This window comes from Osmia bicornis, unplaced genomic scaffold, assembly GCF_907164935.1.
Source record: "Osmia bicornis bicornis unplaced genomic scaffold, iOsmBic2.1, whole genome shotgun sequence".
In the NCBI taxonomy this organism is placed as follows: Eukaryota; Metazoa; Arthropoda; class Insecta; order Hymenoptera; family Megachilidae; genus Osmia; species Osmia bicornis.
This window is the reverse complement of record NW_025791458.1, coordinates 303534-320942: the sequence shown is the minus strand read 5'-3', so window position 1 is coordinate 320942 and position 17409 is coordinate 303534. Positions and strand designations below refer to the sequence as shown.

The following is a 17409-nucleotide window of genomic DNA, read 5'->3' as shown; positions in this document are numbered from 1 at the left end:
CCCTCACGAAACCGATAGGTTTAAACTTTAGATCTTTACACAGGCATTAAGGGCACAGACTCCTTCGAGGCCTCCTCCTAAGATGTTAAATTGTTTATGGTTGCTAAGCGACCGCATTTGTTTATAGTTATATGGCTACCTAATCGTAGCATATTATTGCGTTGTTTGTAGTTCGCATTTTACAACAATACAATTTACTTCCTTTTTTTTCACTTAATCTGTTGTAATATTCATTGTACATAGCTCATTTTTTCTGTCATGGATTCCACTATTATGGGTATGTTTATTTCAAAGCTGTTGCCTAAATTAATAGTCTACTGATTATTAAAATAGCTCCTTATGCGCGTGATTCAAAATTATATTTTAAAATATACTTTTAAAAAAATGTAAAAAAATGTATCAGTGATTCTTTTATATTTGGTTCGTCTAACTTTATATTTCATGGAAACAAAGTCCACTTCTGCTACTACCTGCTAATATTTGAGAAATAAATTTTTTTAGAACAAGTTGTGAAAATCAAGAACATCGAACTTGCTGAAAAGTGGATATCCATTGAACAAGGTAACAAAGTTGGCGAAATTTGTGATTACATTTTAACTCTTTTAAATATCGAGGACCTTAATGAAGCAACTAATGGTGATTTAGTAAAAAGTTGTACATATTTCCATTTGAACATTCAAAGATTGTGGAACAAGTGTTCAAGAAACAGAATTTTATTCAAAAAGCGGCATCAAGTTTGGTTGGATTCCGAGTTTAGGCTGCCAGAAAAAATTAATAATATGGCAAAATATGCAGTGACGGAACAGGTAGCTACTGGTAGTCGCGGGAGACCTAAAACGTCATTTCAGGAATCGTCACAGAAAACGAAAAGACGTAGGGTTCAAACTCTTGTTCAGTCGTGGCAGCCAGAAGAACTGAATTATGCTGCGAAAATTTCTGCGAATTTGACTGCTAGGAATATAAAGAACGCCAGAAGCTCTTTATCACCCCAAGAAGTGTTGGCTTTGTACTTTGACCTAGACTTGTCAGAAAGAAAATACAATTTGTTGCGAAGAACGGTCAACGCTACGCATGAAAACTGCTTTCCCAGTCTTTATGCACTGAAAGAGTTGAAGAAGAAGTTTCTGCCGATGAACAACACCATAACAGAGACCACAGCATACGTTGATCTCCAGGAATTATTAAACAAGACGGCTGAGAGCATCGTAAATGTTATAAATATTGAAAAAAATACTACATCTACTTTGATATGTAAATGGGGATTTGATGGAAGTTCAGGGCATAGCACATATAAGCAAAAATTTGTTGACCCGGAAAATACAGATGAGTTTTTGTTTTTAATTGCTTTTTGTCCACTTAAATTAATAGACAATGAAAATAGTAAAGAACTTTGGAAAAATCCACATCCTTCCTCAACATTATATTGTAGGGTAATAAAATTTATGTTCATTAAAGAAAGTAGAACAGTTATAACAAATGAAGAAATGGCGATGTCAAAATTAATCAATGAATTAAGACAGCACTCGATTTTAAAAAATGATTGTAAAATTGACATTTCTTACAAAATGTTACTTACTATGATTGATGGTAGCGTAAGCAACATTTTGTCTGGAACTAATTCTGCTTCTAAGTGCTTTATTTGTGGCAGTTCTCCGAAGGAAATGAATGATACAGGTGCAATCAGCAATAAAACGCCTAAGCAAGAAAATTATCGCTTTGGAATCTCCCCACTTCATTGCTGGATCCGAAGCTTTGAGTGTTTGCTCCACATTGCATATAGGTTACCTTTAAAAACTTGGCAGGTCCGTGGTTGCGAAAATAAAACGATTTTTGAAAATCGTAAAAAGGAAATACAAAATTCATTTAAAAACACAATGGGTTTAATTGTGGACAAACCAAAACCTGGCTTCGGATCCAGCAATGATGGTAATACCGCTAGACGATTTTTTGCTAACTCAAAATTAGCGGCAGAAGTTACGGGCTTAAATGAAAAGTTAATTTACAATTTTTACATTATTTTAAGAGTAATTTCGTCTGCAAGAAGCATAAACTTACCTCGGTTTAGTGAAATTTTGCTGGAAACTAAAGATATGTATATGACATATTATAGTTGGTATTATATGCCTAGCACGGTACATAAATTATTAATTCACGGCTCAGATATAATTTCCTTTTTTGATTTACCTATCGGCCAACTGTCCGAAGAAGCTTTAGAGGCAAGCCACAAAGAATTTAGAAAATATCGCTATGCCCACACCAGAAAATCCTCAAGAAAAAATTCAAATAGCGACTTATTAAATTTGCTATTATTAAGATCCGACCCCATGATATCAATGTTAAGAAACCCTGTTTCTAAAAAATCTAAAATTCCAGATACAGACATTGAACCTTATATTATAACGGAATCAGAAAATTTATCATCTGACTTACCATAGTCTAATTCCTTTGGTTACTAGAATTATTGAAAAAATGTAATATTTATTTACGTAAACATTTCAATGAAAATGTAGTAACCACAAATGTTTATCTAAATTCATTTTCCGTGTTACCGAGCACGAACAAATAATAAAAAAACAGAAATATTATTTTTGTCCACGTTTGCCTATCATTCGCCGCACTGTGTGCCGAGGGGAACTACCCAAGTGTTACGCTCACTTATTAATGAAATTTTTTGCCACCTTGTAGAGCTCGTCGCCCTGAATACGCCTATACCTCCTTTTGGGGGCAGACGGCTAATTGTTTAAAAGATATTAACAATTAAAGTTAGTTACTCCTTACATTGAGAAGTATGACAAACTAACACATACAAACAGTTAGCTCCGCGGTAAAACGCTTGACTTGTAATCTAACTCTCCACGGTTCAAGCCCATGGTTTCCAATATTCTTTTCTTTTTTTTTTTAAATGATTTGTCACTTTTTGAATAACTGTTACAACTGTGTTATTATAATTGCATTTATTAATAATTAATTAAATGTGCTGCAATTTTTATAGAATTTAAGTTATCTTTTCTACCCAATACGTACATTAACATCCTTACCGCATTCGAAATTTACACGTGTTTATTTGTTATTGTTATACACAATTATTTTTTGCAACTTTAGTTTTGATCTGTTATATACAAAATTGCTGTACATAAATTTATAATCTTCTGCCGTGGGTTCTTGGCCACCTATATCCATACGTAAGTAGATCTTCATTTGTTTACCGTCAATAATGGCTGTAGAATAGTGAAACGCGGCATGACACAATGCAACGATAGTAGAGAAAAAGTGGTAATTAGTGCAATTTCCTTTTTCATTAACTTATTAAAAAATGAAGATTTAATTCTACCATTAGAAGAAGACACAGAAGACATTAGTGAAGAATCCAAAACAATAGCACAGAAATTATATTCGTATTTCGTGGAAATTAACAATGCATTAGAATGCACGAGCGAAGAACATCGCGAAGACGAAGATGAAACAAATATCAGTGACGAAGAACTCTTCACATACGAATCGGGTCAGGAAAACGATGCAACTGCATTATCTGCAGAATCGTCAGTCGAAGAGAGCGAGAGTGAGGAAGATAAAAATATTCAATTTTCAGCTAAATGCAAAGTTGTTTCATTATCTGAACAACATCCAGCATGGTCTTTGAAATCGTTACAAACGAAGAGATCAAAATTTTTGAAATCAAGAATGCAACTAACAAGGGAACATCGGGGACTGATACACTCCGATTTTGATGAAACTTTGCATAAATATTTATTAGACCTGTTTATGAAGATAACTGTAATTCGTTGGTGCCCGTTTTTCACTTTGAGGGAGATATCAACCCTTTTATCCGAACCGCCCTTTCTATATACGTGCTTATAAATCGTAAACAACAAAAGATATCAAAAAATAGTTGAAATAAAAGTTATGCCGTTTCTTGAGGTCTATAAGGCTGCGTGCAAGTTCTTTTTTTTAATCATCCTTTTTGCAAAATTGAATTCCCTCTCCCCTCCGTTTTGAAAAATTTTACTTTTTTTTCAATCAATAAAAGCGCCTATTTATTACGAATTCAACGATGTATTATAATATATAGTTGTTTTAATTATTCCGATGGAATTTTTGATTTAAATTTTTTGATCTGTCTGTATTGACCACTAACTGAACTTATACTTGCAACGTTGATAAGATCTTTGATAAGAACCATTTTTCCATTCGTTTTACATGTCATTTTCATAATTGCAAGATTAATTTCATCTTCATATGATGAAGTACATTTATTTTGTAGACTTTCTACAATATACAGAGTACTTCCAATGTAGTAGTACAATTGAAATGACGGTTAATCTACATATAAAAATAAGCTGAAAATGTAAAGAGTTTTTGATACAGTAACACTCTCTTTCATCCATACTGTGTTCGTTAAATCCGCTTCTATACATATTTCGCTTATTCTGACTTTAATTTTTATTATAATATAATATTATTGTACATGTATATAACAACCAATATTATTCGACATAGCTTTTACAGTAGTGAAATTCTTCAAAAAAGTGTTTGAAACAAATATTTTTTACACCAAGCACAAGGAAGCTAATTCTCCGCATATATCGCACCGATGAACCTGTTTGTCAACCTGTTTTGTAAAACAATAATCGACTGGATTTTCATAGCGTGCCAGACGTTCTTCTATATATCCACTTTTGTACCACGAATGCTTAAACAAATTTTGGAATCTAGGTGAAGACAACTGATTATGTACAAGAGATTGGAGTTTTATGATATTATTTCGTTGATGTAAAATAACGTCATGATTCAATAAAATGACCTGATCGGAAAAAGTTTTTACGAAATTTTTCCATATTCGAAAACCAAGAAGATCAAGAGGCTGTAGTCTTCCTGTCGTCTTTTCCGTATTGTCAGAAAAAGTACTTCTTTCCCTTCAGGAACAAGATGTTGCAAAGCATTTGGACAGTGTCCACTCCATTAATCTAGTAGGAGAACGCTTCGGGATCCCTCGTTTGTTAAAAATACTTCAGTAAACCAAGTTTTAAAGTGCTCTGAAGTTAATTTGCTAGATATTGAAGCAGAAACATGAACATTTGGAGCATTGAATAAACTTTCTTTTAGTCCTGGTCCGAACTGTCTGCTTGATTCCTTTAAAACTATGTACAGCGGTGAAAGCAATGTTCCATTTGCAGATACAGTAGGTTGTATGGTGTAACTATGAGTGGTTGATGATATGGACAGTACGACAGCTTCAATGGTTTTTGATTCCCTTGCAGCTAGCGTTCGACCAGAATGAAGTTCTAAATTAAAACCACTTTCGTCCGAATTAAATACATTTTCTACGCCATAACTACGAGTATTAATATTCGGTTTCACAACTTGAATAAAATTATCGATAACTGTATCTATTTCTTGAGAATTTTCACGTTCCCGGTAAGTTACAAATTTTGTTATTTTACGCAAAACTATTCCATGCAGTTTTTTAAATTTAAATATCTACCACTTTTCTGCTTTAAATGTTGGCAAATCAATGTTTTCTTTTGCTTCTAATGTCCATTTTCGAATACATATCAATATCATGGAGTACGGATCCTCTTTCAAGAGCATCACGAAACATCTAAAGAGTAAAATCGGAATTTTTGAACGTGTTTCAGGAATAACATGTTTACCTTTTTAAAAAATATCATACGCCTACAATAAAAGGCTTATTATTGCGATTTTATATAAACGCAAATATCTTGTAAAACGTATATAGGTTCTATCAACGTCGCAAGTACTATAAGTCGAGTTAGCGGTCAATACACACAAATCAAACAACTTAAATCAAAAATTCCGGAATTCCGGAATAATTAAAACAACTATACACTATAATACATCGCTAAATTCATAATAAACAGGCGCTTTTATTGATTGAAAAAAAAGTAAAGTTTTTCAAAACGGAGGGGGAGGGGGATTTTAATTTTGCAAAAAGGATGGTTTAAAAAAAATTTTACACGCAGCTATATAGACCTCAAGAAACGGTATAACTTTCATTGCAACTATTTTTTGATATCTTTTGTTGTTTATGATTTATAAGCACGTATATAGAAGTTAAGTATGGTCTCTTGCGAACTGCAGTATAGTGCATGTATATCAACAGTGCTGCCAATTTCTCATACAATCGTTAGAATTACAAATGTTTTCAGCCGGACCTATAATTTTTCTCTTACGACTTATTAATTACCAAGTTTGCCATACCGCAATCAAATCGTTATTGGCAGCATCGTTTGTTCGGGTATTTTTAATTTTGCGCCGCCTCCGAAAACTTTGAAATGTATTTGGTATCCTATTTAACGATTGAGTAGACATTATTAATAGCTATGGAATATTGGTATAAATGAAATAGAAATTATTTTACACTTTTTAGTGCATTTCGAAGTCGGATTTGTTTTTTGTTAAAAATTATTTTTTACAAGAAAATTTAGAAGAGAGCGCGATAAAATTAAATGTTTCAGACAATTATTATTTCCAGCAGGATAATGATCCGAAACATGCCTCTCGTATTGTTCAAGAATGGCTGTTGTATAATGTGCCTCACTTACTAAAAACCACCCCCACAATCTCCGGACTTGAATCCTATCGAGAACTTGTGGGAAGAATTGTATAGAAAAGTCCACAAACGTAATATACGCACTAAGGGGGAACTGAAGCAAGCTCTGTGTGAAGAATGGGTTAAAATTGATTCAAGCAAGACTGAAAATTTCATGGCATCTATGCCACGGAGATTACAAGCCGTGATCCATGCAAAGGGATACCGCACAAAATATTAAACCAGTTCCTTTTATTGTAATTGAGCTGTACAATATACTGTATGAATACTTTTTTGATCATAATCTTATTCTTGTTCATAGAAAATAATAATTTAGTAGTATTATGTTAATGGAAATAAATGTATTAAAGGATGAATATATACCGACAATATATTAAAGGATCATTGAAGTCATTGTATGTTGAGATTAGAAACTTCCCGTTTTTTTGCAATAAAAACCGTTCAGAATAAAAAAATGCGAAATGTTTTTATAACGGGACCAATCGGAAGACATATCCTATAAGACGCAAAAGATTTCATTCCGATTGGTCCATTCTTCTCGGAGTAATCGGTGAACAAAGCCAGGAAAAAAAATATATATACTGATCGAATTGAGTATCCTCCTCCGTTTCAAAGTCGGATAAAAAACAGAAAAATATTTACGGAAAAATATTAGTTCCGAGAAATTAATATTTGCTGCAAGGGCGAAGCTAAGGACTTATGGTCTAGTGAATGCCAGAAGTATGCAGAAATGTGCAAAAAAGTTTGTTCAAGAAATCAACAAACAAAAATTAGACAACCAAACAACATTCTTAAAGCTCTAAATATATTTGCGCACACAAATCTGTCTAAGCAAAACTACAAAACTGTCCGTACAATGGATAAAAAACTGTTTCCATCCTATCATATATTAGAGAGGACTAACAAAGATTGCTATCCTCATCAGGAAGCATACATTATAAGTGACACTTCTGCAGAAATAAAGCTACAAGAATTAGTAGACCACACAGCTGCCCGATTATTATTATACTTGGAAGAAGTGTTAAATAATTTAGAAGCAAATGAAATAAATAAATTAAATGGGGTTGTGATCGATCGAAACAAGCGCAACATAAACAAAAATTTGAAAATATTACTGATTCAGACAGCCACATATTTCAAAGCACATTCGTTCCTCTACGGTTAATTACAGAAAATGGAAAAATCATTTGGGATAATTCGACACCGTCATCTTCAACGTATTGTAGACCAATTCGTATAAGATATATAAAAGAAGATACCGGTGTTATACGGGACGAAATAAGTTATATACAAGGCCAAATAGACAACCTAACAGAAACAGAAATTAACAGAAATGGACCTATAGCTGTTAAGCACACTTTTTTGTTCATAATGATAGATGGGAAGATATGCAACGCGGTAACAAATACATTATCTACCATGAAGTGTTACATACATAAATACATATGTGGATTGACCTGTACAGCATTCAACGACTTATCAAAGATAGGTGAAATAAATGTAGCTGCATTAAAGTTTGGTTTGTCAATTTTACATGTCAGAATAAAATTATTTCAAAATTTGATACATTTATCCTATAAATTACACATTCGGAAATGGAAAGAAAGAAAATCATACAAGAGGAGTTTAAAGCACAAATAGGACTTACTATTGATGTACCAAAAACTGGTTTCAGCAATACAAACAACGGGAACACCAATCGCAGGGTTTTCTTAAACCATAAATTATCGTCTACCATTACCGGGATTGACGTAGAATTAATATACATATAGACAGAGTCATATTAGAAACAATTTCAAGCGGTTACAAATTAGAATTTAATTAAATTTGGAGCATACACTATGGACACTGCAGAACTATATATTAAACTATATTCCTGGTACCCTATGTCACCCACGATGCATAAGATATTAATCCACGCACCATTAATTATTGAAAATGCTATGTTATCCATTGGAAACCTCTCGGAAGAGGCAGCCGAGGCAAGAAACAAATACTTTCGCCGTTACAGAGAAAATAATACACGAAAATTTACTAGAAATGCATGTAATACTTTTAATTACTTCCGATCCTCTGATATCCAGTATGAGACAAATTAGAAAGAAAAAATCAAACCCCTTTATAAGCGAGACATTGTAATTGATTCTACCTTCTGAACATCCACCAACTGAAGAAGAACAAGCATCAGAAGAAGATGATGAGAATGATGATGATGGTGATGATGATAATGAGGAAACAGAGGAAGAAGAGGAAGAAGAATGCGAAGAAGAAGGAGCAACATCAGATAAGGAGGAAATATTCTCAGGCGAGGAATTTAGTGACGCATGTTTCGATGAAAATTAATAGAAACACAGGGTTTCCTATTATGTAAAAGGTATGTACATTCTCATATATCCATTTTTCATCACTGAAATGAAATATTCTAAAGTATATTTCAGTATACATAAAGTATATTTAAATATTCTACAGTATTCTAAAGTATACAATGAGCGTTTTTATGAGTTAAGCAGTTCCTTCACATAGCGAATGCGAACATGCAGGATGTGAGAAATACTGCGAATTTCACGCGCGCGCGATGGCCATTTTTTCCGGACGTAGTCGGAACCAATTTTTCTTGCATCTTAATCAGAAAACTTTAAAGAACACAATGGCACAGAAATAAACACCGGGACTCACCCGGAAGTATAACAAAATCGTTACCAACGTCTTAGAATCATAAAGAAAGTGACTGAATCGTTGGTTATCTTTAAATATTAATAATTACAAAAATTTATATAGTACAAAAGCGAAATTCTCTTAAAAGTATACCTTATACTTAACTAAAAAAACTTCTACAAAACAAACAACTGTTTAATGTTTGTAAATAAGGTAAGAATTACTAATAGATGAATTCGTGGAGAAATGAAAACGTGTTAACAGAATTTCAAACTTCCGACAAATTTCAGTGCTTTATGGATACATGAATGGGAAAACCAATGATGGGAGATTGTTCCTCAGATATTCAACTAACGATAAGTCAAGCCACCAAAATTTTACAATCTATGTAAAATTTTAAAAATTTAATTTTAACCGCTGAGATCGGGCAAACAGCCCACTGTGCAACGCAAGCTATGTGAACCTGGCACCCGATTTTCAAAAAATTAACTTTTTTTTTCGGAAAATGGTAGTATATCGTTTGTAGTTGATTGTAGTAAAAATATTTTCGTTTGTAGTTGGATCAATTAATAAATAAACATAAAATAATTTTTAACAAAAAATACAACCGACTTCGAAATGCACTAAAAAGTATAAAATAATTTCTACTTCATTTATACAAATACCCAACAGCTATTAATAAAACCTATTTACTCGTTAAATAGTATACTAAATACATTTCAACCTTTTCGGAGGCGGCGCAAAATTAAAAACTTTTCTTCTACTAGGAAGATTCAGGCGTCGACAACCTATCAAATCATTATTGGCAGCATCGTATATTCGGGTATTTTTAATTATGCGCCGCCTCCGAAAAGGTTGAAATGTATTTAGTATACTATTTAACGAGTAAATAGGTTTTATTAATAGCTGTTGGGTATTTGTATAAATGAAGTAGAAATTATTTTATACTTTTTAGTGCATTTCGAAGTCGGTTGTATTTTTTGTTAAAAATTATTTTATTTCACACTTTTTAGTGGAACGAGCAGTATTTGTAGGATGCCGTAAGGTGGTTTACCGTTCTTATTGGTTAATTGCAATAACGATAGTTTTTAACGATAACAAGTTCCATACAAGTTATAACAATAGTTATTAACAATAACAAATTGCATAAATTTTTGCAAGTGAGATATCGCGGAAATGTGAAAGGTTTCATCGCAATCGATTCATGCCTTGGAAAGTATACATGTATACAAGAAACAGTAGAGAATCGGCGACTGCATGCTGACTCATACACCGGTAAAGACATGTAGGCATACGTAGAATTCAATGTAGTAGTAACAATAGTTTTTTACGAATATCTTGGAAACTAAAGCTTTCCGTTAATTATGCATAATGAAAAAGTTGTTCAGAATCATTTCCCCGACAACATATTAAAAGATCATTGAAATCGTCCAATTTTGACATTAAAAACTTCCTGTATTTTACAATAACAATGAAGAAATGAAAAATTTTTTTTCAATGGGACCAACCGGAAGACATACCCTACAAGATGTAAAAGGTTTCGTTCCGATTGGTACACTCATCTCGGAGTAATCGGTGAACACACACACAAAAAAAAAAAATAAAAAAATAAAAAAAACATACATACTGATCGAATTGAGTAACCTCCTCCTTTTCGAAGTCGGTTAAAAATTGAAAAATTGACCCGCACCCGACATTGAGATATTTCAAATCGGTTTTTTCCATGTGATAGAGAATCGTTTGTAGTTGATTGTAGTAAAAAAAGTTTCGTTTGTAGTTGAATAGTTTAAAAGTTACGAGCAATTGTTTATCCGCGTAAGAGGTAACTTCGTCAATTTTCAAGATTTTTGAAATCCGTTTTTTCCATGTGATAGGGAATCGTTTGTAGTTGTTTGTAGTAAAAAAAGTTTCGTTTGTAGTTGTTTGTAGTAAAAAAAGTTTCGTTTGTAGTTGAATAGTTTCAAAGTTATAGGTAATTGTTTACACCCATCAGCCAACTTCGTCAATCAGCTGTAACTTTTAAACTATTCAACTACAAACGAAAGGAAAATCACTACAAACAACTACAAACGATTCCCTATCACATGGAAAAAACGGATTTCAAAAATCTTGAAAATTGACGACGTTACCTCTTACGCGGATAAAAGAAACGCCAGATCGTGCCTCACGAAAATTCTGATACACTACAAACACGGTAGCGTATATTATCGAATTTTTTCAGATTTTTTCATTGCAAATTCTAGTTGTAAAAAATGAAAAACCGAACAAACAATCTGAAGAAACGCGATTTGTTATTGACAATGTAAGAACACTAGTTTTATATTACTGTGGTAATAACATATTAGTATAACTATTACTCTTGAATTTTTTCAGATTTTTTGTTGTGGTGCAACGTAGTTAAAAAAATCAAAAACCAAGTATTTCCTGTTTTTTTAGAATATGTATTAAATACTTTTAAATAGATTCACATTCACACAATTGGTATACAGGTTACCGAAATAGAATTAACTTAAATAAAAATTCGAAATAGAAGTTACTTTGTCATGCGAAATAATTGGTTTTTGATTTTTTTAACTACGTTACACCACAACAAAAAATCTGAAAAAATTCAAGAGTAATAGTTTTACTAATATGTTATTACCACAGTAATATAAAAGTAGTGTTCTTACATTTTCAATAACAAATCGCGTTTCTTCAGATTGTTTGTTCGGTTTTTCATTTTTTACAACTAGAATTTGCAATGAAAAAATCTGAAAAAATTCCATAATATACGCTACCGTGTTTGTAGTGTATCAGAATTTTTTCAGAATTTTCGGATGTTATTAAATAGGAGGAATGAGGCACGATCTGGCATTTCTATTGCCCCCCTCCCCCCGATTAAGATAAAGGATTGAAAATTGATGTACAGTATTTTCTTTTGATATGCTATCGAATGACGCATTCTGAATTTAATTTGGTTCAAGGGCCATTTTGTCTACCTTACCGGGCTATACCCTTTGTCAACAAATGAAAAATATATGTTGGATCTTTATATGTATATTGAACATATTTTTAGACATACGTTTGGAAAATCTATTAATCTTGGAGATTATTAATGTTAATCTTCTTAAGTTGACTAAACTCACATTTGTTAATGAAATGAAAATTTCTTTTCCAAACTTTCCGTTACCACTTTCCGCATCTTGTAGACAACTTATATGAAACAAAATATTTCAACTACTTCAGCTACAATTTTTTTTTTAACTAAAATATAAACAGAATACAGTGCTTAATATTATGTTGTCAGCAACCATAGTTAATACAATTGATTTTTAACCCTTACGTTAGTTGCTATTATTGAGACTTTAATGACCTGTAACTGCTTAATTTGCTAATTCTGTGGTAGCTGAAATCTCTATTTGTTACACATTATTGTGTATAATTAAGAATATTAAAAACGTTTCAGGCAACAATACTCATCACTATACATACAAAACATGAGTAAGGTTATGAATAATCTTACGATAACAATTACATAATTGAAACACCACCATACCAACTGAGAATTAAGATTATACCAGAGAGGAATTTTATATTAACTAAGATTATACCACAGGAATCTATAATTATACTGATCATGTAGCTAAATCACATGGTGTTTTCTAACCATAAATTACGTCTCTTCCGAACATGATATAGCAGCAGGATATTTAAAAACAAGCACCAAACTAATTTACACACGTAATATTCAATGATATTCACATTTCAGAATTATATAAATAATAATAAATAAGAAGAAATACCTGAATATTTTACAAATTTAAATATTTAATTTTGCCATATAAGGTTGAAGCATATAAAATAACAGATTTTAGAACTTTAAATTCTAACAAGATTTAATGATATAAAAATACCATAAAAAATACTAATGTTACACTAATTTGAAGCTTAAAGTTTGCTTAAAATTGCTATATAAACATTTTATCAATATTTTTAATACAAAGTGGACATAAGATAAATATTAAATGTAAATGCAAATGCGTAATGCAATAAAAGTAAACTTAGAATAAATAAGAGTACTGTTCATCAAAAAACAAAAATCTTGAAATTATATAAATATAGTAATTAAATTATTTATATCAATACAAATAACATTGTTAAAGAATGCACATTAACTATTTGAATATTACACATATGATCATTAAAGTCAAGCTACATTGGGCCTAATATATTCAGCCAATGGAAATGAATACTATGTGTTGTTAGCATACAAAAAAGAAAAACCAGAACAGTTAAGAATCCAAGAAATTCATTTATAGTTTATTAAACAATACAATAGGAAAATTCACTTCAGCTATTTTTTCAAAAACGTTAAATAAAAGCCAATGTTTAGAAGAAGCATTTTTAATGACTTAAAAGTGAAAACACTTTCAACAATTTTTTATTTTGATTTATACACATTGATGTATGTATGTACAACATTGTCATATTTGTTCTGATGTATGCACTCTGCATGTTGTTTACACTATTACTTTAGTTCTTAATTCAGAATTGACCAGGTGCAAATATGTCTTTTAATTATTTTTAAACTTCAGAGATCCTCAAATTTTGCATAACATATACGTTGCATGTATACATAAATTTTTGTAAACGAATGCTGGTTAATCCTCTAAAAGTTAATCCGTTTGCTGTGACGTCAGGCGCGTGAAGCTCCTCGTCGTTCCTTCGTTCATCATTTTATGCGCAGTAAGCGTATTAAACCGTCTTTTTTAAAAACAGGAAAAAAATATGTCGTGCTTTTAGTTGCAAAAATGCTTCACATATACATTCTTTTTTTATCTGACAAGTAATTATTTTCAACATTTCTGCTGATGTATTCAAAAGTTTTGTCTTTATCTCCCCTATTGATATCCTATTTTTTATCTCTCCTAATTAACATAGATATAAGTTTGTCCTTACCTTAGTCACAGCACGTTGCACCTCTGTATAATTTATATATTTAACACGTTCAATTTTCCACATTAACACCGCGGAATCACAAGTGCTTATACATATATGTATATGTATACACTACTTATATACATACAACTCTAAGCTAAAAAGATACATATATATATACACACACATACACAAGTTCCTAAATATTATATATATACAAAAATTTTAAACTAAAAAATATATGCTTCTGTGCATAAGAAAATTGAGGGAACCAGAAACTCGCGACAACGAAAACACCTTACGGCACGGCAGCTCGAAACAAAAGGCTGATACTCATCGTCTCTGAAAAGATGGTACTCCCACCAGAAACGGAGGTCACTAGTACTTTAATTTTGTTGTGTTGCGTGTCAGCAACTTTTGCACTGCGGAACAACGCCACACAGCGGAGAAAAATGTAAATGTAAATAATTTGAAACACCGTAAAACTACAGCCGACTCTAGTACTAGCCGTGCTGAAGTAAAAATGGCAACACCGCGGGAGTCCGGTCTGAATATATCAACATCTAACCCTACTCTATCTGCCTCCCGGACTCCCAGACTCCCAGCCAATCAACGTCGTCAGACTCTCGGCTACTCTCTGGACTTCTCATAACCTCTTTGGTTTCGTTCCAATAATTTCGCTTGTTTCAAGGTTTTTATTCACTTATATACACGTTTATCAATTCTTAAATGTTTCAATTTGATCCAAAGATGGTTTCATTTTGCTTCATACCTAAATTTTCTTGAAACCACTGTAAATATTTCAAATATCATGCTTCACAACACCAAACTACTTCGAGAGTACACAAAATTTATATCACATTTATAACAATTTTATACTACCACATCACTTCTACTTGCCATAGTTGCAACGTTTATGTCTTGTTTATACATAATTAATACAAAATAGCGTATATTACTACAGCTTTTAATTAAAAAAGACGGTAATTACAATTCCGAGCACAGGACTCTGTTTTTGAAAATAGGACTCCCGATTGTCACGTGAGCGGTGTTGCCACGTTGTTCAGCATGGCTAGTACTAGAGTCGGCTGTGGTAAAACTATTGTATAGTAAGTGTGGCCGTTGCGTATCTTCGTTAAATCAATGATTGTATATTAAGAGGCAAATTCAAACTGTAAATTGTCAGAGCCAACTAATTATAAAGCTCACAAACAAAGTTAAAGCATTGCCAAATCCTAAAACGCTCATTCGAGGAGAAAAGAAATGCAATTAAAGAACCAATCAGGTTGATCGTTAATTACTCTGAAATTTTAAACTAATTAACATTGGAGTTGCTAATGCTTGTTTATCTTAGCAATGAAAGGCTATATAAATTAGTGTCTCTGCTCCAAAATTGCTCTCTTTTATCAAACGTCTTGTGAAGTGTTGAGAATAGTTATTTATTATAGTTCGTAACGCTTTCTATTTGGGTCCTATTACAGTATGATAGACGGTGTTGAGCTTTTACCCCTGTTGCGAACCTCGCCTGTATGTATGTGTGCAATATCGTGGGAATTTAGCTGCAGGCTTGTAATCGCAAATGTTGAATGAAATGTAGTATGGCGACGATGCCATAAGAGTATGACTGCAGCATGTCTGCATTATGTTATATCAATGCTCATAAATTAGGAGTCAAAATTCAAAGGAATATACAAACAATAGATAAGATAATGTATAACCCATAGACATAAGAAATATAGACGGAGCATAAACTGCTACTTTTGGTAAGGGGGGCTGTGATAATCGGGGCGAGGAGGGGACTCGTCTGACTTCGACTTATTCCGGCAAGACTCGGTAGTATTCGGCTCATTTTTCACATGTATGTATGTACACTGAGTTGCAATGAACTTGTCGCAGTGAAGTTGGCTCCAGATTTACTGACACATTCACGCCGCGTCGGTGAGACGATGGGCGAGATCGACTCACCGACGCGGCGGGAATGTGTCAGTAAATCTGGAGCCAACTTCACTGCGACAAGTTCAATGCAACTCAGTGTACACCGACAATGAGTTGCATTGATTTGTCGCAGTGAAGTTGGTCACGCATTCACTCATCGACGCGGCGTGAATGCGTAGTGAATTTGTAGCCAACTTCACTGCTACAAGTTCAATACAACTCATCGTACGGATGCGAAAAGCCGAACATACCCGAGTCTGCGTTTACGAAAATAGTCGAAGTCAGATGAGTTCCCCCCTTACCGCGATTATCACTTACCCCTCGTAGAAAGGCTCCGTCTATACTTCTTATGTCTATGGTATAACCTTCATCACGGGTGATCGTGCTAGGAGAGAGTTGGAAATCCGGAGAAATAAGATTGTCACACTTGAAATTTCTAAAGAGCTAATTTATTGCGGGCCGTATCTAATTCGTTACTCGTAACGAAAATCATGTCGGTTCTTGAAACTGTCGAAGTCTCTTCGACATCCTGTTTATTTACAGAGAGTCGTAAATTCTCTTAAGGGTTGCCTTGGCTCGTTAGCGCGAGACCTTTTATTATTTTCCGTTTTCTCTGGATCCCACGCTTTCTCTTAGCACGTGTGCACAGAATCGTTCTCGAGTCTTGGCGGAGCACCACCATCTTCCGCTCGCCCAAGGGTGGACCGAAGCCAGGGAGAAGGACCGCCTCCGGACAGGGATGGGCCCCTCCACCATTGGACCAGGGATGATCCTGAGGGAGGATTCAGGATCCAGCGAGGAGGGGATGGTAGCCAACTTCGATCGAGGATCTTCACCGCCAAGCTCAGAACGATTCAAAGCTTCAACCCGTCTAGATACATTTCGTGAAAAGATAAAGTCTCAAAAAAATAAAGAAATACAAACTATTATTCTTCCTTAAAAATAAAGTGTACTTTATTAAAACCCGCGCCGCGAGCAGAGTGCTTTAGCGCTCCACGGGCATCCAACCCACGTAGTAAACATCCCAAAATCCCTAGACACCTGAAATCCACGCGCAACAGCCCACGTTATACGCATCCTAAAATATCCCTAGATAATTAAATCCACACGCAACACCCCCCGTTTTTGTTTTCCCTTGTTGCGAACCTCGCTTGTATGTATGTGTGTGATATCATGTGAATTTAGCCGCAAGGTTGTAATCACTAGCGCTGAATGAAATGTAATATGGCGACAATGCCATAAGAGTATGACTGCAGCATGTCTGCATTATGTTATATCAATGCTCATAAATTAGGAGCCAAAATTCAAAGGAATGTACAAACAATAGATAA

The 17409-nt window shown here is 33.4% G+C and overlaps 1 protein-coding gene across 8 annotated transcripts in view; it reads right to left on the bottom strand.

The window, feature by feature from the left end:
- Nucleotides 1–14602, bottom strand: part of LOC114881174 — a 56605-nt gene extending 42003 nt beyond the window's left edge. For 7 of the 8 annotated variants that reach the window (XM_046289949.1, XM_046289958.1, XM_046289959.1 and 4 more), the window contains exon 1: nucleotides 14165–14601. The gene's annotated coding sequence lies outside the window, so the exon portion shown is untranslated. Of the gene's footprint in view, nucleotides 1–14164 lie in introns of all 8 variants that reach the window. The other variant, XM_046289957.1, reaches the window with a different exon arrangement.
- Between the last annotated feature and the right edge of the window lie 2807 nt (nucleotides 14603–17409).